This window comes from Sphaerodactylus townsendi, linkage group LG05, assembly GCF_021028975.2.
Source record: "Sphaerodactylus townsendi isolate TG3544 linkage group LG05, MPM_Stown_v2.3, whole genome shotgun sequence".
Lineage (NCBI taxonomy): Eukaryota > Metazoa > Chordata > Lepidosauria > Squamata > Sphaerodactylidae > Sphaerodactylus > Sphaerodactylus townsendi.
This window is the reverse complement of record NC_059429.1, coordinates 74,080,710-74,103,348: the sequence shown is the minus strand read 5'-3', so window position 1 is coordinate 74,103,348 and position 22,639 is coordinate 74,080,710. Positions and strand designations below refer to the sequence as shown.

At 43.7% G+C, this 22,639-nt stretch overlaps 1 protein-coding gene across 5 annotated transcripts in view; it reads left to right on the top strand.

The window, feature by feature from the left end:
- LOC125432713 (E3 ubiquitin-protein ligase RNF220) overlaps window positions 1–22,639 on the top strand; it is a 98,845-nt gene that overhangs the window by 57,438 nt on the left and 18,768 nt on the right. The window lies entirely within an intron of this gene.

The following is a 22,639-nucleotide window of genomic DNA, read 5'->3' as shown; positions in this document are numbered from 1 at the left end:
TTGAATGCTGAACCCAGCCAGCACATTAATAAGGGGGGAACAGGATTCCTTTACAAAAAATGGCGGTGAAGCTGAAGCAGTCTGAAAAATGCCCCCCGCCCCCCCCAAATCAGCATTGTTTGAGATCTGTTTCTCTTAGCTTCCTTACGTTGTTGCCATTTTGAGGTGGGGATGGGGACAAAAACCCCAGAAAATATACTGAATGATGCCTCATAAGCAGGAGTTCCAGGCCACCACTGAAGTCTTCATGAAAACATGACTCTCAGACCATGGACTGTGTTCTGGTTGGAGCCATGAAAACAACTTTGATAATAGACTATTTATGACTCATGCAGTGACCTAATTGAGTCTTGCAACTTTTGTGCAGACCATAAGAGATGTTTGCTATCTTTACTGCTTATACTCTTCTCAAGGAATATTTACCCTTAAGGGTCGTGAGACATCCCGTTTGTGCCTAAATGCAACCTCTCTCTGGTTGGCAAATTGCCACTAGTTTTTTTTTGCTGTATCTTTGTAAGTGTTATGTACATCTATTAATGTTTACATAACAGCACCAGTCACTTATTAAAATTTCACGTGTACCTTAATCCTCTTTTGTAACTTATATTTGTAGCCAGTGGGCATATTCTGTATTCTAGAAATATACTATGAACAGAATGATATATTGAGACTTTCCACGTTATGTAAAATGCAGCATGGGCTACAACAGAAAAGGGGAGGGGAAGTGTTGGATATGGTAAGGAAAGCCTCTCTATCTGCAAGTCGCACCAGCCTTCCAATGAAGTACAGGAAGTGTCGAAAAATAATGCAATATTTTCAGAAGGGCACTTGCCATTGTTTGTTGTAGTTGCAATGGACAGCATCAGTTGAAGCTAAACGATCAATTAATTTTGCACCTATTATATGGTGCACAACCTGAGCCAGCTGTCGCTGGGCTGATCTGCTGTCATCCTACCCTTCCTGAGCTGTCTTGGCCTGTTCAGAGGACCAGTCTTTGCTGTCTGCCATCAGGCTGCCATCAGGCTGTAGCCTGGCTTGGCTCTTTAGTGAGTGGGCCTCGGCTGGCGTTCCCTCTCCTACCTAAGTTAAGGCTTGAGGACCGCTGTCTAGGTATGGCCCTTTCCACTCGCTGCTCTCTCTTTCCCCTTCTTCTTTCACTCTGTCCCTTGCTGTCACTCATTCACTCACTCACTCACTCTCTCCTCCCTCTATTTTTCACCTTCCTTCCCCCTTCCTTTTATCCCCATTTGAACCCACCCCCCTGTGAGCCAGGGCCTGCCTCCAGACCTCCATTGGCTGCTGGACATCCGCTGGGCCCTGCCAGCCCCCAGATTGGCTCTCCTGTCTGAAAGCCTGCCTGACCCTTTAAGGGGGGTGGGGTGCGGCCCTCTCCCGCCTTGACCTCTGAGTGGCAACAACTGTGGCTAGCAGCTACCAATGACCTTGGCTTTCTACTTCATTCTTGTTGGACCTGCCCTCGCCTGCCTCCCGCTGCAGAGGTTCTTAGGGTCACTAGGGCCGTTCGGAACTGCCCTCTTGCTACCACTGCTGATCTGGAGGCGACGCCTCTTCCCCTTTCCTGATAGGTTGTGCGTGGGTGAGCAAGTCCAGGCCAGCTTGGAACACCGACTCCAGACATAGTATTTCACTTAGCTGTTTGATTTGAAAACACTTCATACACTCCAAACTGCAAACTAAGAGACAAAATAACCAATATCTTCTCCCCCGCATCCTGAGGTACTCTAAAGCTTGCTTGTGAACGTCTGCGATTTTAGTGACATAACAAAAGATACATATTTTTTAATTTTTTATCCCATATTCTTGGTATAGAAATTGTTACATTTTGCACATTGAACTAGTTTCCATTCCACACCTGCATGTTCCATTCACTGCTTAGAAAGCTCCAGAAACTGCCATCTATTAGAGGACAGAGCAATTCAGTCATCTTCAGTTAGTGATATTCCAGTTGTCATCCATTCCTCCAAAAACTGATTTTTTTAAACATGAGAATGCTGAGAAGCTTTGACACATTCTACAACTTTTGTGTCCTGATGATGAATTGACATCACTCCCTTGATCAGATAATTCATACGCTTTTTTAATTCATCTCTGCAGAACTCAAACTTTTTCCATCTGTGCTTACAGTAATGAAATATGGCATTGTGATTTTTTTTTCCTTTTGACAGCTCCTGACCCATCATGGGACATTCCAACTCTCCCAACTTTTAAATTCAAAAATTATACTTGGCCACTGAGCTCTTATTACATATTTGAGAACTAATCTCCTAAATGTCTGTCCTTGCATTTAACAGCATCTCCTCCTTAGTTCATAACAAGTCCCCTGTGGAAAAGGGGTGAGTGTCTTTAGATAAAGGTTTGTAACTTTGGAGGAGAGCAGAAAGCAGAGTGTTCAGAAATAGCAGTTCCTGCTGCTTTCTCCCCACTCCTCAGGGATTTGTGTGTGATAAATAGTTTGTGTCGTGATGGTTAAGGAGCCAGGAAGCTGTGTGTGAAGGGGAGGGTTCTGTTAAATTAATTGATAACTGAGATCAGACCTCGGGGCCTGCAGAAAGGAAGGTGTTCTTTTATTTCTACTGTCTGGTTGCTTCCACTTGCACTGCCAAGCCATGATATATGGTGACCTAGCACAGCTAGCTAAATTGATTCATCTCCAGTTCCTAGTTCTTAATCTGGAGCTAAATTGGTTTCATTTTTCTTGTTTTGGGTGGTGCTTGTGGCAAGCTCTCTGTGGGATCACTTTCTTCTGTTCATAACTTTAATTTTTGCTTTAAAAACTGAGTATTATTGATTGGTGTGTTAAGCTCCATGTAATGTCTGATTAGCATTTTAAAAAGTGTTTAGAAGCACATGGTTTATCACCTGTGTCAGCTGGGCTGTCCATTTAGAACAATGGTTAATGGAGTTAGCAGTGATTCTCTTTATTGATTCTACTTTTATAAGAATGACATTCATTTTCTTTCCCCTTTCCAAAACAAAATCTGGGCATGGAGAGTATCTTTTTAATTAGCTAATACAATACAGTAAACTGTCCTTGTTTTGGTGCACAGCTAATGTACTTGGGCTGAAAGTTAATGGAATGTGTGCGTTGCACTTCTTGTAGATGGATCTCTTGCATGCCAAGAGACTTGGCTATCTTGGAGGAAAATGTGCTGGTTGTCTCTGTCCTTTTCACCATCTTCCCTGCCTCAGATCAGCCTCCCCACTCTCAGCCTTCATGTTATGAATTATCATAGTAACAAGACAGATAAAATTAAGGGTTTTGATTTACCTTTACTGAATACTGAATACAAGGAATTCTACAATGCTTTCCAATATCTGTTTTAGAATAAATGTTGTGAAAAAAAACATTGATTAAATCCAGTGGCTGTGGATAGTGATTAGTGAATGCATCTTTCTTTCCATAAAATACTTTTGTGCCACTTTTAATCAAAAGTTTTATGAAGCAGTTTATAACAAGTAAAATCAGAGCAATAAACAATGACTTACAAAGAGCCCCCCAAAAAAACTAATCAGAAAAGCACAACAAAAATACAAAATAATCATAAAGACTAAAAACAGATTGAAAAATAAAAGTTTTTGCATGATCTCAAGAGAACTAACAGGAAGGATTTATAGGGTGTGGTTAACTGACACCACTTCTCAGAGGGTTGACCCTTTGTGTATGCTCAATGGTTAGATTACACTATCCTTACAGACAGTCTTGTCCAGGGGTCCCCAAACGTTTTAAACAGGGGGCCAGTTCACTGTCCCTCAGACTGTTGGAGGGCCGGACTAAAAAAAACTATGAACAAATTCCTATGCACAAATGATTGTACAATATTTGATTTCACCTTTCAGCCTTTCTGTCATGGTCTATTTTTAGAACAGTGACCAAAGTATGTCAAGTACAGGGTGGGCTCCAAATATTGTTGGGGAGGCTGTGGAATACCTTCCCCTGTAAAAAAAAAAAAAGCAGAACTTCCCCAATGAAGCATTCCATCTAACCCAGGATCAGGTATCTTCCTGGGTTTTTTCCTCCCTAGCAGCCAGCGATTAAGCCAGCCTGGCTGATACCAATAGGATTAGTGAGGCCGAGACAGAAAGCACGAGAGCAACACATGTGGGTAGCCAAGAGGAAGAGTGAGACGAAGCGTTGCCACATGCTCAGGTTCCAACTCTGGGTCAGAAAATGCATGGAGATTTGGGGGTGCCATCATGTAACTGCAATCAACGGCCGTTGGGGCCAGTTCCTCCTCTCCCTCGAGCCCCCACTGCACATGGGCCTGGAGCAATGGCTGCCCATGCCTGGCCAGACCCAGGTGAAATGCCACTTCAGGGGGGGCCACGGTATTTGGCCCCGGGCGTAGTTTAGGGACCCTGGTCTTACATCAAAAAGAAAAGAACAAGCTCCACCCACCTTGCGCGGTACTTCTAAATTCCACATTGCAGAGTTTGGTAGAGTAACTAGTTAATGCAGCCCTGTGGGACAAAGGAAAGCCAGGATAGGCATGGCTTATAAGCAACGGAGACCTCCTGAGTCTTAAAACTTACTATAATTTTCTAGTCTCATCCCTTCTGTGCCTGGTACATTTATATTGGATGTGGTTTGGGAGGCTTGTGGAAGTAAGAAGCTCTCCCTTTAAGAAGGGGTCAGGCATGTTTTAGACAGAGGGACTGACTTTGTGGGGACTCTGTATGAGATATATGCACAGGCACTGGTGGTGACCAGCTAGAGTGGTGACCAGCTAGATCAGGGGTAGGGAACCTGCGGCTCTCCAGATGTTCAGGAACTACAATTCCCATCAGCCCCTACCAGCATGGCCAAGTGGCCCATGCTTGACCGAGAGAAGCTTCAGTAAAGGAGATTCAACTCGAGACCCTGGAAAGAAACTTCCCGAGTTCTGAAATAGATGGAGAGAAAAAGAAAAGATAGCTTAAGGAGTGAACCGGGCACTTCGAACCACAAACCTGGAACCACTAACAGATTGCTGCATATCTCTTTAACAGTACAGAGATATGTTTTAGACCAAGTGAAAGAACATTGCATTTATACCTTTTTATTTTTTCCTATACTCAAAGGGTGTCTTTTTTGCAGTTCAACTGTGTTTTTTTCTTGTATTATTGCTTACTGATATACTTGAAGATAAAATGTTTTTTCTGAAATAAGAGTTATTTGGTCTTTGCAACCATAGACAGTCTCGTGCTTTGGCTTATGTTTAACAGAGTATAAGTGAGGCAAGGAGAGTTTGCCTAGCTGAAAATATAACATGAAATTTCCAAAGTTTTCTCCCACCTACATAGTGGATTCTGAATTTGAACAGAGGACCTTACTGTAGACTCTCAGGCTGCAATGTTTCTAGTGGCCTGCTAGTGGCAGCAAATAACAAACTCTGTCTGTGAATGGGAGTGGTTGGGATGAAGATGGATCAGTGAATTCCTTCTTGAGTTCTAGCAACTTGAGACCAGGAACAGCCAAGTAAATCTCTTACTTCTTGTGATAAAAATGAAATCCTGAAGATCCTTTTACCATATATACATGTACCTGTGTCCTGCTTTGGGGTTTTTTTCCCCTCTGTCCTTCTCCAGCCAATGCCTTTCTTCTAGTGACATGACCCATGGAAGCTTGTATAGTTATTTACCAGTTAAAGATCAGAAGCTTAAAAGGCACCTGATAGTATTCATTCAACAACTGCTGATTAATTTCAGTATTAGTATTTCCGTTACATCCTGACTGAGCCGGTTTCTAGCCAGCATCATGTAGTTTTTAAGAGCGGTGGACTCTGGTCTGGAAAACCTGGTTTGATTCCCCACTCCTCCACAAGAAGCCAGCTAGGTGATCTTGGGCCAGTTACAGTTCTCTCAGAACTTTCTCAGTCCCACCTACCTCTCACAGTATCTGTTGTGGAGAGAGGAACAGAATGTGATTATAAACTGCCTTGAGACTCCTTGAAGGTAAAGAAAAGCTGGGTGTAAAAACCAATTGTCCTTCTCCACTTGCTCCTCCTCCAGCAATGAAACTAGTAGGTGCAAAAGGAATTTATAGGTACTTCCGTAAATGATAAATAGAAGGTAAACAAGATATAGTTAGAGAATGCATACAGTTAAGAAGAATTCACTGAATCCAGCCAGCCAAGGACCAGACAATTGGCTAACACACATACAACCTCCCCCATAAGAACATAATAACTAGCCTGCTGGATCAGACCAGAGTCCATCTAGTCCAGCACTCTGCTACTCGCAGTGGCCCACCAGGTGCCTTTGGGAGCTCACATGCAGGATGTGAAAGCAATGGCCTTCTACTGCTGCTGTTCCCGAGCACTTGGTCTGCTAAGGCATTTGCAATTTGAGATCAAATCAAGGAGGGATCCAAAGATTGGTGGCCATGGATGGAGCTTCTCCTCCATAAATCTGTCCAAAGCCCCTTTTTAAAGGCTTCAATTCCAGGTTGGAGTATGGCCATCACCACCTCCTGTGGCAGCATATTCCAAACACCAATCACATGTTGCGTGAAGAAGTGTTTCCTTTTATTAGTCCTAATTCTTCCCCCCAGCATTTTCAATGAATGCCCCCTGATTCTAGTATTGTGAGAAAGAGAGAAAAATGTCTCTCTGTCAACATTTTCTATCACATGCATAATATTATAGACTTCAATCATATCCCCCTTCAGACGTCTCCTCTCCAAACTAAAGAATCCCAAACGCTGCAACCTCTCCTCATAAGGAAGGTGCTCCAATCCTTCAATCATCCTCGTTGCCCTTCTCTGCACTTTTTCTATCTCTTCGATATCCTTTTTGAGATGTGGCGACCAGAACTGAACACAGTACTCCAAGTGAGGCTGCTGATTGGTGGGGGCTGCTGAGGCTGCTGATTGGTGGGGTTGCTGAGGTTGCTGATTGGTGGGGCTGCTGAGAGGTGGAGTTTTCAAATTTTTAAATCTTTTCAGTTCGTCTCTGGACGTGCACAGGTGTTTTACTAAATAAGAACATATTTTAAGGGATAGTAGAAGGTATAGAAACATTAAGAGGGAGGCACTAATTAAAATCAGTATTTGAATATCTAAACAAAATTAGATATGAAGGCAGGAAGCCAGCAGGGGGGTGGGGACTTTCCAGTGTTTTGCACTGAGTGCCACATGTATGACTATCTGCCACTAGGACAGAAATTGTGGGTGTGCCCTCGCTGCAATGAGCTCCTGGCACTCCAGAATGTGTCCGTTCTCTTGAAGAGCCAAGGTGGCTTGAGACCTGGAGAAGCTGAGATAGGCAGAGAGGGTGACAGACCCGAGGGCTTTCCAGGGACCCTGGCACAGCCGGGTCCCACTCCCAAGGTGACATCTCTTCAGATGTCATGGAGAATGGAGAGTCTGAGGTGGAATGAGAGGGTGCCAGTCTGAGGAGTCGCAGAGAGAAGATGCTTCCTATAGATGGGACCCCTTCCTTAGCTGGTGATCAAGATATCCCCTCGCACTGAGGATACCCCTCAGGGAGGTGGGGGGCTCCTTGTAGTGGGTGATTCGATCATTAGGAATATAGTTGGGTTTGTGAGAGGCGTGATGACCTCATGGTGACTTGGCTGCCCGGTGCGAAGGTTGCTGATGTCACGCTTTGTCTAGATAGGCTGTTAGACAGTGCTGGGGTGGAATCAGCAGTTGTGGTCCACATTGGCACCAATGACATTGGGAAATGTAGCCGGGAGGTTCTGGAAGCTAAATTTAGGCTGTTAAGGAAACAGGTTAAAATCCAGGACCCAGCCCCCCCAAGGTGGCATTCTCCAGAGAATGCTACCCACCTGTTCCATCGCATGACCGAGCTAGGCAAGCAGAGATACAGGGTCTCAATGCGTGGATGAGAAGGTGGTGTAAGGCAGAGGGTTTCAGATTTGTCAGGAACCGGGGAACCATTTGAGATAAGGCAGGCCTGTACAAAAGGGATGGGCTTCATCTTAACCAAAGAGGAACCAGGCTGCTGGCGCTCAACCTTAAAAAGGTGGCAGAACAGTTTTTAAACTGATCCTTGAGGGAAAGCCGACAGGAGCTGAGGTGACTTCAGTTTGGAATACAGTGTCCATGGGGATGCAGACAGAGAGGGAGGTTTTTCTAAATCAACCACACACAAGCGAAGATCATAGCAATGTGATAAGTGATAGTGTCTACAAAAGGCTAGAGAACAAAACACATAAATCCCAGGTTAGGGACAGAGACAGAGTATACAAGTGTCTCTGTGCTAATAGTAGAAGCCTTCGACCTAAAATGGGGGAGCTGGAGTACAGAGTTTTGAAGGAGGACATTGATATAGTGGAGGCATCCCACCAGAGACATTTATTGGAATGAGAGAGGGAACCAAGTGGGATGCTGTTATCCCAGGTTACAGAGCTCTACAGGAAGGGATAGGACCAAGAGTGTATTGGGGGTGGGGTGGCCCCCTCCATCAAAGAGAGCATAGTATCACATAAAGATAATGAACCAATGCAGGGGGAGCTGAGTTCCTCTACAGAAGCACTGTGGATATCAATACCAGGGGAATTGAAGCTTGTAGTTTAACATTAGGAATATATTACTTCGTCCCCAGACCAAAGTTGCACAAGAAGGATTCTGAGATGGAAAAAAAAGAAATTAGAGAGGCCAACAAAAGCAAAAATGCTTGAAGTGAGTAATGAAGGCGATTTTAACTAATCCCCATATAAACTTGAAAAGAAAAATGCATGTTCAGGTCATAGTAAGGAGAGATCATTTCCCTAGGATATGCTAAATGACTGTGGCTTAGAGCAGATGGTTGTAAGAACCAACCAGGAGAGAGGTGATCCCTAGATCCTAATTCTATGTGGGACCCATTGGGACCTGAAAGTGCGGGGAAGTCCAGTGTTGTTAAGCCAATAGAGGAACAGCGACCACAATGCTGTCAGATTCAGTATCTCTGCATGCTTGAACAAATTTGAGCAAGCTACTAATGCCATAAGTTACATTTGCCTTCAGAAAGGGAAATTTCTCAAAGATGAGGGGAATAGTGCGCAGGAAGCTGAAAGGGACAATCAAGAGAGTCAAAACTGTCCAAGATGCTTGGAGGTTATTTAAAAACACAGTTATAAAAGCTCAGCTGGAATGTGTTCCACAGGTTAGGAAAAGCAGCGCCCAGTCCAAAAGAAAGCCACCATGGTTAACAAGGGAGGTTGGGGAAATTAGCTGCCAGAACTTCTTCCTTGTCTTCCTTGATTCACCTCCTAAGAAGCTTGGTTCAGGTGCAGGAATTTTCCTCACCTCCTCTTGGGTGAAGACAGATACAAAGAATTCATTCAGCTTCTCTGCAATCTCCCTGTCATCTTTTAGCACACCTTTTGTTCCTTCGACATCCGCATTTCTTCTTGGCAGGATTTATGGTACTGGAATTGATTTTTAAAGCTCATTATGGCTTGTGGACAGTATACCTGAAGGACTGCCTATTGCCATATGAATGAGCCCAACCACTCTGGTTCTTATCAGAAGCCCTGCTTCATTCAAGTGCCCCCACCAGGATCATATCCAGATTCTGTGGGGCCCTGAACATTTATAGTGTTTGCCTCCTTCCCTTGTGCAAATCCTCATCTCACCCAGTCGCCTGTATGCCCTTCCCCATCCATGAACATCCCTTCCTGCTCACTCTCTTGTACTTTTCCTGATTTTGCTGGATGGCAGGAGGGCATTTGGGGGGGGCGGGTAGGGTGCTCAAGTAAGAGCAGTAGCAGTGAGCTCTACCAGAAACCCTGGGCCGCAGTGGTTGCCCCACCTCAGGGGTATGCAGACACTGGTCCTGCCCCCCTACATGAAGCTAGATAGGTGGCAACCTGTGGAAGGGCAGCCTTGGTTGTGGCACCAAAATCTTTCAGCTTTGGCACACCTTCCCCAAGTGTATTCACCTGTCTCCATCTGTGGTCCACCAATGGGTGATGACTTTTTTTGGTTTAATGTTCCTCACTAACTGTTATTAGCAATCCTCCCTATTTTCATATAAGTTTTATGTGGGTTATATTATGTTTTAGTTAATGGTTTTAGATATATATGTGTATAATGCTTTCTAATATCTGAAATGTTTTTAATTCTTTTAAGATTGCATCATGAATGTCATACATGCCTCATGAATGCACCCTTAAATGCATCCCTCCCTCCTGGCACTTTCAGCACGTTCCCTTCTGCAGAGCCCAGTCCGTGAATCTTCTCGGCTGTTAGCAGTGATGTTCCCGGGAGTAGCCCACCTGTGTACAGGCTGCCAAACCCACTCCTCCTCCCCCCTTTCCTCTCTGGAAGACTCTGACCACGTCGCTTGGTGCCATCTTGAAATCAAGGCTTCCTGGGGTTAAGAAGCCAGCCTCTTAATTCAGAGTGCCAATGTTCAATTTTGCTTTCTGCCACCAAACTAGATTGCAGGCCAGGGAAGGAGTCTGGGTTAGTGGCCCACTGGGTCACCTCCCATTTGTTTTCCTCAATTTTGTGTTGTCATAAATTCATTCCAGCCCGTTGTGCTTGATCAGTTTATCTCTGTTGGGGCAGGGAGCCCTGCTAGCATGATATACGACATGAAACATTGTAGCCAGCCTCTCCATGAATCACTCCAGCTGTTTGTTGTCAGCATGAAAAGCAAACAGGCTGGGGCTGCTGAGTGTTGACTACGATGAGCTCAGGATGGGAAGAGACATGACGTATGAATGTTTATTTAATAATTCTCTAATATTTCCAGTGGAGTGTGGCTGTGCCTTCTGAGGTTGGGGGGGGGAGAGGGGGGTGAAGGGGAAACTCTAATCTGTCAGGGTGGGTCATAAATCAGGCAGACAAGATCATTAATCAGAAGTGGAGCAAAACCAGAGGGAGGTGGGACTCTGGTTGCCATTCCCAGGAGCAAAGGGGCCAGGCTTTTCTTTTCCATAAAACAAATCTCATTTGGGATGCGGATCCGGCTATGCTGATTACATAAGAGCAATGCCAGGGCACTGGGCCAGTTAAGCCAGCGTGTGCACTACCTTTGTCATAAGCCTTGGCAATTTGAGCTCGCCAAGCATTAAATCCCTTTATAATTATCTTCTTTCTATAACTCTTTGTGTACCTCATGGTTGATTGGGCAAGGTACTTCTAGGGTCTTAGAGGAGTGAGAGAGAGTTTGTGCGTGTGCACATGCACATGTGTGCAACCACCTGAGAGATTCTTCCCCCCCGCCCCACTGATCCACTCCAAAAGTGAGGCTGGTATCTTCATAAATGCAGCTGCATGATGACATGGCAACTGTATTTCTATCTTCCTTTTACTAAAGCACATTTCTTCTGTACAATTTGTTTTAAATGTATCAACTGTTTTGCCTTCATGAATCTTGAAGTGATTTAATGTTTGCATACATTCAGTACGATACAGAAATTTATCTACTCGAATGCAGACAGGAATCTTGGGATCATAGGATGGTCCCTGTTATTTCTGGGGAGTGACCTACTCCACACACACCGTGGCTCCTCCACTGAAATGATAGGGAAGTTGCTGTGTTTACATATTGACTCATAGAACAGATCATTGATTTGATATATGCATCTGTTGCTGGGTCAGGCTGGAGGAGGTTCCAGTGAACTGGTTTGGGGAGATGTACCTGCCCTTTTCCCCATAGCTTATGCTTCTATCCCATTGCTTCTGTTCCCACTGCGTGCCCTGCCCTCCTCTTTTTATTTGTGCTGTAACCAGGTTCTAGTAATGTTCCACATTTGAAGTCTAATTCGAGACACATTTATGCAGCTGTCTAGGTACAGAACTTTAGCTTCATCGCTTTAAAATTCATATGGGAGGACTGATCTGAGAGGCAAAGTGTGTTCTACTTTTAAAGATTCTGTCACTGCTGAAGCAGAGAAATCTACTGAGGCATTCTGGTAAAAACCGCAAAGTATGCTTTTTAGAGTGCAGTAGATGGAATGTAAATCTTGTACAGAATATTCTTGTAGGTCATTCTCAAAAGCTTATACAGGGTGAAATCAGATTCCTGTGCTTTTAATTCAGCATACCGTGTGGAAGCAAAAAAGCTGTTAATAACAAATCATTCATCAAGCTGTTCTCTGCATGCACTTCTCCATAAATGCTTTGAGATTAATAGGTTAAAATACAGAAAGCACAGACACATGCCAAAAATAAATATTCAATGACATTACAAGCATGGCTTTTTACATCTGAAAGTCCCAGTTGCCCCGCTGAATATGTGACTCTGTTTGCAAAACTTCAGTTAGCAGAGGTTATTAACTGATATTACCTTCAGGGTTACATATGTAGGATTTGCAGGGTCAGGGTAGAATTTAAGACTACAGTAAGTGATTTACTAACTTTCTCAAATGTTTTGCTTCAAGGAAGACTACATATATACTACTCATGCGACCATATATTAGAATTCAGTGCGTGATTTTGCTTCCTGGAAAAGTTTCATAGACCAGTTGCACTGTGTGATGGAGGCAAATGTCTGCTGCGACAAGATTTCTTGTATGGACCTATTTCCTCTAGCCCCACTTCCACTTTCCACTTTCCACAGCAAGCAAATCCACTTATAACGTGATTTTAATTTTGCTTCGCTGCCGGAGCAAGACAGATTTGCAAGTGGGCACAGTTTTGCCCCACATCTCTTACTCCACGCACATTCAGCTCGCCTAGTCTTACCCCTCCCCTCCCTCACACTGCTTTGCTTGCCTCCCCCTCCTCCCTGTTGCTGATGACTTCCCACTTCTTGTCCTGGTGTATCATTTCTATTGCCTTGGCCTCCCCGCTCCTGCATATCTTTAGATCTTCAGATTTTTAAAAAATTAAATAACCATGTTGATTGGTAAATGATACTAATACTAAAAAGTGTAAAAATAGTAAGACTAGTTGATCAGTCCAAACACCTGATTTCCCCCTACATTTGGTCAACAAACCGGGACATCTCCAGCCTCATAGTTTTACATACAAGCAATCAGTGATTCCAGACCGCACTGGGAATGTGTCGGTCTTGACACTTGGGTTTGCAGCACATCAGGGGTTTAGCAAATGGCAGTTCACTTTGTCCTTTTGCAATTTGCATGCTGTCATTACTCCCCCCTCACTTTCTGTCATAAAAGACAATCAGTGTTTGGGCAAAGTATACCGGTGCCGTATTCAAGACTTTTCCTTAACAGTTCGTCTTTTTATGTTGATATATTGATCTATCAATTGATTGATAAGATTAAAGATAAAAATCAAAAATTATATTAAAAATTAAAGCATGCAGTGAACAGGTAAAACATTCCCCCCCCTCCCCCAGACACAAACAAAAAGGCAGCTGATAGGTAATGCCAGTCCCACTGCAAACAGGGTGGTGGATAATAATATTGAAAATGCCCTGAAACAAAGATCCTTTCCGTACAAGCAGAATAATGCACTTTCAATCCACTTTCAGTGCACTTTGCATCTGGATTTTGTTGTGCGAAATAGCAAAATCCGCTTGCAAACAATTGTAAAAGTGGATTGAAAGTGCATTATTCTGCATGTGCGGAAGGGGTAAAAGACCCCCTGGCCAATTCTCTTTGAAGTCGCAGGAACCTTGCCATGTGTAATCGACCATACTGGTGACAAATGGCAGCCACTGTCCTTGTCCTCTACCGTATAAATGTCTAATTCTTCTGAAAGCAGTCAGAATAATTCTTACAATCATAAGTTTGTAAAATAGTCTTTTGAGCATAAAACCTAAACATTCTCTACAGCAAAAAGATGTTAGAAGACAGGAATAGAAGCAGGAAAATATACTGAAGAGACTAATCTTACATACCTTTTCAATTATGCTTGGACTTCGTCGCTTTTCCTCTTGTTTGCTGCTGTTTCCCACCAAGCATGTGGCTTTTGTATGAGTCCACTAAAGGAGGGAACTTCAGCCTTCCACCTGAGAACATAAGACACCTGGTTTGGGGAGGCTAGCAAAAATAGATCCAAGTGGTTTGGGAGCAGTGCATTCTAGATACATTTTGGGTGTGGGGTGATAATAGGTTATCATAAGAAATGAAGTTAAATTGCCTTGGCAATTCTACAGTTGTGCTCAACTAGGTATTAAATCTTCCCCCAGTGCAAGGGGTCATCTTTTATAAGGAAGGGTCTTTTCTGCTGGAGCTCCTTCTGCTATTTGCTCCTCATCTTTATTTAGATATTAAAATAGAAACATGGGCTGAGAGCAGAGGCGTAGCTCCAGGGGGGAAGGGGGCAAGACGCACTGGGCTCACGCCCCTGTGGGGGCGTGGCAGGGGCATTCCAGGGCAGGGGCGGAGGGTGCACCAGTGCACCGGGTACTTTTTACTCTTGCTACGCCTCTGGCTGAGAGTCCTCCTGTAGATACTTATTGTGTTCTTAACGAGAATACAGCTACTCGTGGCTCTTGCTTTTATGTGTTTTTAAGGTGTATATTATTTTTCATACCATTGTAGAGGTAGTGCAGTCCTAGGCTGTACCACTCAAATGCACAGGTTCTGAACACATGTGGATCCAGGGTCCTGTAATTGACTCTTAGGGTTTGGCCACTATTGTAGGACCTTTGGCCAAAGTAATAACAGTGGGGGGAAAACAGACAGAAATGCGCAAAAGCTAAAAATAAAGAGTGCAGATGATGTGGTGACATTCCTAGAGAAAAGCATCTTCTCCCTTCATGCCCTATGCTATTCTGTGGATTTAAAATGTATTTTATTTTTATTATTACTGCATAGCTGAACTCTTAGTGCTGCATACCAGTCAGGCATACCCTGCCATTCTCTGGACCTTTGATGCAACTGTTTTCATTTGAATGTTCCCCATTTCAGGAGGTTTTAATTGTCTAGAAAAGCCCTAAACCTTTTAGCTTGACTTCCTCCTCAGCCCGCTGAACCTGGTAAGGAGGGTACAGTTCCGGTATCTTTATATCGCTTTTCCCAGTTATTTCAAAGTTTCCTCAATGCTGTTAACTTTAATTTGTGGAGTTGGTTCTTGCAAGTAAAAAATCGATGGGGGGCTATCACAGTGTGAAATTCGACTGTCAGTCTTGAGCTTATGGAGTGAGTGAGACATCTTAGAAGGGGGAAAAAATCACCAACTGCACAGTGCTCAGCTGGGCTATTTCAAAGAGAAGGCAAGGCTGATGGGCTGTTAGAGGGTATTTCAGTTAGATGGATGATGATTCTTTGTGAAACACTGGAGTTAGCCCACAGGTGAAGGAAAAACAAACTTAGGGAAGCACAACAAGCTTCCCCTGAAGAGCTGAATTTCACCCTAGAAACCTGAACTGAGTTATGCTGGAACAAAACCTGTTCCCCAGATTGGCCGTTGCTTCTGAAAATCACCCAGTTACGTAGTCTTTCAAAAATCTATTTGAGGTTTTTTAATTGTTCACCTGTCAAATTGATGAGAATCTCTGTGGGATCCTAATCGTTCCCATGAAACGTACGTAGTACTTGGAGATGGCAGTTTCTGATTTGGGTATTTGGGACATGACAGTAGCATTAGCAGGATGGGCTAATTTCTGCAGCTCAGGATGTTCCTATGGTTCCATATTCTAATATGCCACATCCAAAATGAGGGCTGCTTGTACATCTAACTGTACCAGGAGGTGCACAGAGAGCCCAACTGGATGGTTTAAAAGGGCCTTGGAGATCAACAAGCATGAATCACTTGTTGTGTCCTATGCTCCTTGCATTGTGTAATGTGTGAAGTCACTCCATTTTACTGGAGACAGTACAAACGTGTGGAATCCCATCCCAAGCATAAACATAAAGAGAGCCGAAGTTAAGAGAACAGGAGGGCCAACTGGGGAATTAGAGACTGTCTAGGCTTGGATTCTGTGCAGCCCAAATGGATCTGTGCTGAATGAACAATGACTTTCCTGCCTCCTTTCTGCTGCTGCAGTCTCCTGTTCTCCCAAAACTGTATCTACAATCAGTTGAGTGCCAGCAACATCATGGGCATCAGAGAGGGGAGCTGCAGTCACAGAGGAGAATCTTGAGAGCAGATGCAGTTGTATCAAAAAGAGCCTGAGGCCAAAGCAGGTGGAAGTGTGCCAGACAGTTCACTTTCACATACTTTTTTTCTTTATGTATGTAAGCAGAAAAAGATGGCAGTTCTTCTAGCCTCTTTCCCTGTTGTCACTTGTATTTTTGCTTTGCCTGCCATATCAGGAACCTCCTGCCCATGCAGTTTGCTTCTGAACATTTTGTAACTTTTCTGCTGTTGCTTTTTTCTAATCCTTTCTATGCATTTTTTTCATGCTTTTATCAACAGAAATTTGGTTTACTTTCTTTCTCTTTTTTTCAGTTTCTCCCATAACAGTTTGCTGGTCAGTTAGTTGAACTGATGCTTACTTACTCTGCTCCATTAAATGATCACATGAAGAGTCTTTCTGCAGGAATCTTTTAACTGCTTTGTAAAAACTTCAAAAATCTCTTTGTGAGAAGTTTCTGTGGTTGTCACAAAGTACCATCAGTTATTATTAATACAAAATAATGTGAAGTGTATAGATGACAGAGTAGTTTCCACCTTCTCTTTGGTCCTGGTGAGATGCAATGTTAGAAAGTTTCTGTTTTTCTGCAATATCCAGACTCTGTTTCAACACAACATAGAGTTGCTGAGCTCCACTGACTCCAGCATATCAAAATCAAAGTTGATATCCTTTGGTTCAGGACACAGCTGCTCAATGGAATAGCCACTGCCATCGTTCTAAACTGTCCCTTGCCTTTCACATTTTCATCTGGTAACTTCTAGAACAGAGATATTAAAATAAAGGTACAGTGGTACCTCGGTTATCGTTGACTTCGGTTTTCGTCGGTTTCGGTTTTCGTTGACTTTTTCTGGGCGAAATTTGTCTCGGTTTTCGTCGATTGCCTCAGTTTTCGTACTCAAACCCAGAAAAAGTGTGCCCAGAAAAAGTTCATGAAAACTGAAACAGAGGAAAAGTCCACGAAAACCAAAACTGGCTGGGTTTGAGGAAGCCCAGCCGGGAGGCAGAGGGAGTTCCTTATTTGGGCAGTGACATCAGGGGGTGTCACTGCCCAAATAAGGAGCTCCCTCTGCCTCTGGGCTGGGCTTCCTCAAACCCCAGCCAGCTGAGAGGCAGAGGGAGCTCCTTATTTGGGCAGTGACATCAGGGGGTATCACTGTCCAAATAAGGAGCTCCCTCTGCCTCCGGGCTGGGCTTCCTCAAACCCCAGCCAGCAGAGAGGCAGAGGGAGCTCCTTATTTGGGCAGTGACATCAGGGGGTATCACTGCCCAAATAAGGAGCTCCCTCTGCCTCGGGGCTGGGCTTCCTCAAACCCCAGCCAGCAGAGAGGCAGAGGGAGCTCCTTATTTGGGCAGTGACTCCCCCTGATGTCACTGCCCAAATAAGGAGCTCCCTCTTCCTCCCTGCTGGGGTTTGAGGAATCCGATTAATCCCTTCGAGGCATTTTTGGAGTGCCTCGAATGGATTAATTGGATTTACATTGATTCCCATGGGAAATGGTTCCTCAGTTTTCGTCGATTTCGGTTTTCGTCGATTCCTTTTGGACAAATTATCTATGAAAACGGAGGTACCACTGTATTATTCTGATTTTTCTAGCATTTTTATTATTTTGCAGTATTACAGTTTTGTAGTCCTGCGGAGAGGAAAGAAGCTATGCAGGACACTACTCAGACCCTGTTTCCAATAACTGGAGATTTTCCTCAGCCTCTTCTGTGCTGTTTGAGAATTCAGCAGGCTACCTTCATTAACAAAGATTTCTCAGGGGTTGCTGTAATGCACAGCTCCTGGGACACAAAAGAGCAACCCTGTAATAGCCTTCCTACCTACCTTATTGTGTTGGTGGGAGACCAACTTGAAGCCTTTCCAAATGATTTGAGGATCTTTGCATTAATTTTACAGTTGGCATTCAGCAGTTGCACGGGATCCAGATGTCTGTCTTTAAGGAAGTACTTTTGCAACTGTGAGGAAATTTCTCAGCACTCATTTATCACTGGAAAAATGCAATATTCAGTGCTTCCAATGCAGTAGAGTTCATGACATCACTGATTGTAAAACTGCACAAGAATCAAGATGGTGGGTGGAAGATAGGAGCTTTTAATTTTTGAAAAATATGCAGCACCCGAATGCAGGAAAAGTTCAAGAAGCCTTTCAAACTTCTTGAAAGTGGTATATATCAGCAAGGCTGCACTTTCCCTCTGTATCAATACTCTGCTGCTTTGTGAATCTTTTGCTTGTATTTTTTTTTACTTCAATAAATTTCTAGGGATATGGGGCATGTCTTCACGGGCAAGGAATATCAGTGTTGCATTCTTCTGAAGCAAGGCAAAGACATGCCCATGGGCCGAAATATATCAGGACAAAATAAGTGCTGCTGGTCAGCAGCCACTGGCCAAGCTTGATTGAGCTGTTTCCCAGTTATCCTTTATATGCACAACTGGTCAAATTATGCATATAGCGTTTTAGTGCAAGGACAGCTTTTCCTCACTCTAAAATAAATAATTACAAATCCTTCCCAGTGGCTAACGGATCTCCACAACCCCGCAGATGCCTCTAATCGTGCTGACTGGGAGGCTTCATACTATTTTCATTGATTGTTAGTGCCATCTGTCTGCGTTTGAGCAGGCCAGTCATGCAAGTCCTGGAGGCAGCAGAGGCTGAGTGCCAGCTCCTGAATTCACTCTCTGCTTCTGCAGAGACATTCTTGAGCTGTGTGTCAGAAGAGGGAGAGGGACATGAAAACAGCATAATGAATTCTTCTTTGGGGAAATTATTTGGGGAATATGTACCCAGGTCCTCTCTAAATGCAGCTTAGAATGCTTGCTTGTGGCAATAAGCTTCCTTTCCATGCCACAGTGACAGAGCATGCAACTGTAAGAACTATTCCTCTGTGGAGTAGGGTAACGCAATACTTTTTGCATTGCGTGAAGATTAAATTAGTGAACAGATAACTCCAAACTTGGCAAGCAGCTGGTGGCATTAACAAGTTGTTCAAGCAAGTAAAAAATAGAGGCACTTGTGACTCAAAGGGCCACTGATTTGCAGATGCGCACCTTTGCATGCAACATTTTCCAAATTTTCAGCTGAGAACATGGAAATTAGGCCACAGAGCACTGCATTATTCATTACTTGGCAACCAAGAGCTAGGGCACATTGCCAAAACAAGCCACCCACTGTAATTACAGGTGAACAGTGTCCTTAATATCTTGTGTTACAAAAACACACATTAATCAAAATGGGAGGACATTCCTCTTACAGTACAATAGATCAGCATCCTTGCCAGTTCCTCAACAGAGGCAGCATTCCTTCACATGATTCCAAGCTAGCCTTCCCAAGGAGATTGATGGAAGATATCCCTACATCTGCTGGGGAAAACTTGCTTTTGGAATAAAAGCCAATCAGTAGGGCATTTGTCATTGTACTTTAGTTCTGTGCTACCTGAGCTGTGTGGATTTGGCCGTAAGACTGGTTCATGCAGATCTATCATTTCTGCCTTGGCTGCTCATTAAATAGTGTATGTGCCCAGTTCAAGTGTCAAAACCTGGAATCATAGTCTTGCAACATTAGATTATGTACTTGAAGTAATTTTTGTATGTTTGTATTTGGGATTGCTACATCATCTGACTAAAGTGATGTATGGCTAGCCCCTAGATATGCATCTCTGTGCTTCACTGTTCCTTAATGCGTTACATTAATATTGATTCAAATGCATGTTGCAAAGTCATGCACCCATATCCTTATTTGGGAAATTCTGGAACTGACTGCCCATTATACACCACTGAATAGAGGTGGTAAGGAGCCATAAGAGGTTCACATACGTTTTTTGAGTTGCTGACTAAACTTTAATTTTGCAAGGATGAATGTTGTTCTACATTTGTTAGTTTTTTTATTTCAGATAGCTCAAAGGTACTTATCTTGAGTCTTCCTGTACATATATGAGGCCATTTTTCTTCTAAGAGAAAGGGCAGAAACTAGTGAATAATTGGAGACAAATCCTAAATTTGTCTAAATACTTCTGCTCATAAACACTAAAACAATGATTACGCGAAAAGAAGGGAAGATCAGGTTATCAAGTATGAGCCCATGAAATTTTATTGATGGTGTATTTAATCAGAGCTAAATGCATTTTACAAATTTATATACAAACAGGAGGATTGCAAGACTTATGGAATGTTATGTGCAGTGTGACCATTCATCAGGAAGAATGAGAGTTGTATCTTGTTGAAGTGTGTTGGAGAGAATATGGATTTTAAAAATAGTATGGACTTAATTTTCTGCAAATCCAAGGATGTACATATAACACTGAGGGCCATACTAGACATAATGGTGTGCTCTTGTCCACCACAGGGATGCTGCTGCCATTTTAAAGTTGGTTAAAAATGCTAAAGGACCTGGTCCTGAGTCTGATGTGGTCCCCCCACCCCAGACTTCCTCCGTGTACCTTTCAAGTGCCCAAACAAGGTGTGAGGGCCATTTTAGTACTCAAAAAGGCACCGGGGGGAGGGGGGCAAGAGCTCGTCCAGTGCTGGGCTGTGGGCCCATTTGGGATCAGCTCCTTGCCTCATTTTTAAACCACTTTAAAATGGTGACCCTGTGGTAAGCATTAATATACCATCATATCTAGTTTGGCCTTGTTGGAAGGGTCATTATGGCCATTGTCCCATCTAGATTGCTCAAAAAGTGTGACATTTCATGCAGGACAAAAGACACAGGAAAGTCAACAGATGGGACCCAATCCATCATTTTCTGTCTTGTCTGCTCATTAAATAGTGTATGTTGCCTAATTCTGGTCACTCTTGTGAAAACTTGAGGGGAGCCGTAGTGCTGAGAAATTTTTTTTTAATTAGAATCAGCCTCACAACCTGATATGATACCACGTAGGCTAAAACGTTGGCCCTTTTGTATTCGTAATTTTGCATCTGATCCATTTTTGTCAGCTTTCTTTCTTGCTGCACTTAGATGGAGAAACCAGTCTTGTTCCCCTCTCCTTGTAATAGAACACAAAGTCACTCGTACCTTTTTGTTATTGTAATGGCTTCACTCGCAAAGAATGGCATCAGAACTGCTCATTCTTTGATCGCTCATGTTCAGTGCAGATGGCGGGATGGTCTCTTCCTAGAATTCCCATATATGTAGTGGAGAAGATGTTAGGAACAGGCGTCCTACTTTGTTGTTTTAAGGTGGCAGGGATGTTCCTTACTTTGGTGGCAGGGGCGTCCTTACTTTGTTGTTTTAAGGTGGCAGGGATGTTCCTTACTTTGGTGGCAGGGGCGTCCTTACTTTGTTGTCTTAAGGTGGCAGGGATGTTCAGGTGGCAGGGATGAAGTGTGTTGGCCTGCTGACTCAGATGAAGGAGTAGTTGTACTTGCTCACATTTCCTGCTTTCTGCATGGCCCCCATCCTTGTTAATAAATGTATATTTAACAATGTCTGGAGCATATGAAGTGATAATAACTAAATCAATACCTCCCTCATTGATTGTCCAAGATCCCTCCAGCGTGACGCACACAGCAATGCAGTAATTTTCCAGCTAACTAGCACCCTGATCTACAGCCTTACTATTGATTGCCCATTGTATCAGGCAGGCAGTGAGCGTTATTGCTTATGCCTCTATTCAACCTCCTCTTCTGATTCATTCGTTTATTACTGGACAGAGACGATCATCTGTGAGAGTTTCTGAAACTGGCCAGCGAGGGTCAGCCTGTTATAATCCTATAAACAAACCATTTTGTATCATTGCCTGCCTCTTCTTCCCTGAACTGCAACTATTGTTGGGTGGTAGTGCTCTTTACTATGCTTATAGATGATTCTCAGCCGACCTGGGTACTTGCATCAGGGACAAATGCAGCTGATTCAGACACTGCTCACTTTCTTGGAGAAGTGAACTGAGCTGTACTGTGCTTTTGTCTCTCCTGGCCCTCTTTGCTATAGATACATAGCTCTTCCATTGCCTCCCTTGTTTTGCCAAACAGGAAAGTCTGTTTTTTACTAGAATGTATTTTTATTGTAGTATCCAAAAAGCTGTCAGCGCTGTTAAACTTTGGGCTTGAATCCTTCACCTTCTTTCCTCTTGCTCTCCACTTTGTCATAGAAGTGGTCCTGCATCCCTCTCATGCTATGCACTTTTCAACTCCTTGAAATACATTGCTCTTGTGTCGACAGAAGTGCCATTGCAGGAGGAAAGCATGCGCCACATCCAAGGCTTAGTGGTAGCAAGCTATATGATCCAAGCCCCTGTTCCTCTTGACAGAGTAGTTGTGCAAAGGCAGGGTGAGTGTTGATGATCTCCTGCTGTTATTGCATTACTTTTCATTACTCTGCCACAGTGTTTCCCAGAGAGTTCCCTGGTGACCCCTTGCTATCCCACTTCCTGACTGCCTTCCATACTCCTTTATCCTTTTTCATGTTACATTCTTCTTTATCCTCTTTCCTACTTACACACTTGTTTTGGCACCATTCACATGTCTTCTTTCCCCTTGCTGTTGTTCTTCACCTCTGCCCCATGTCATTTCTCTAGCCAGCATTGTCTGTGTATGTCCAGACAACACACATACCTCCTCTGGGCGGCGATGGGGGAGTTTCAGGTACCTGCATTGGCCCTGGAAGAGGCTGTGGTATGGTGAGGGTGGGGACTGCAGAAATCCCAGCATCAGGGCTCCCCATGTCCAGTGACATTTGTTGGCAGTGGAGGGGG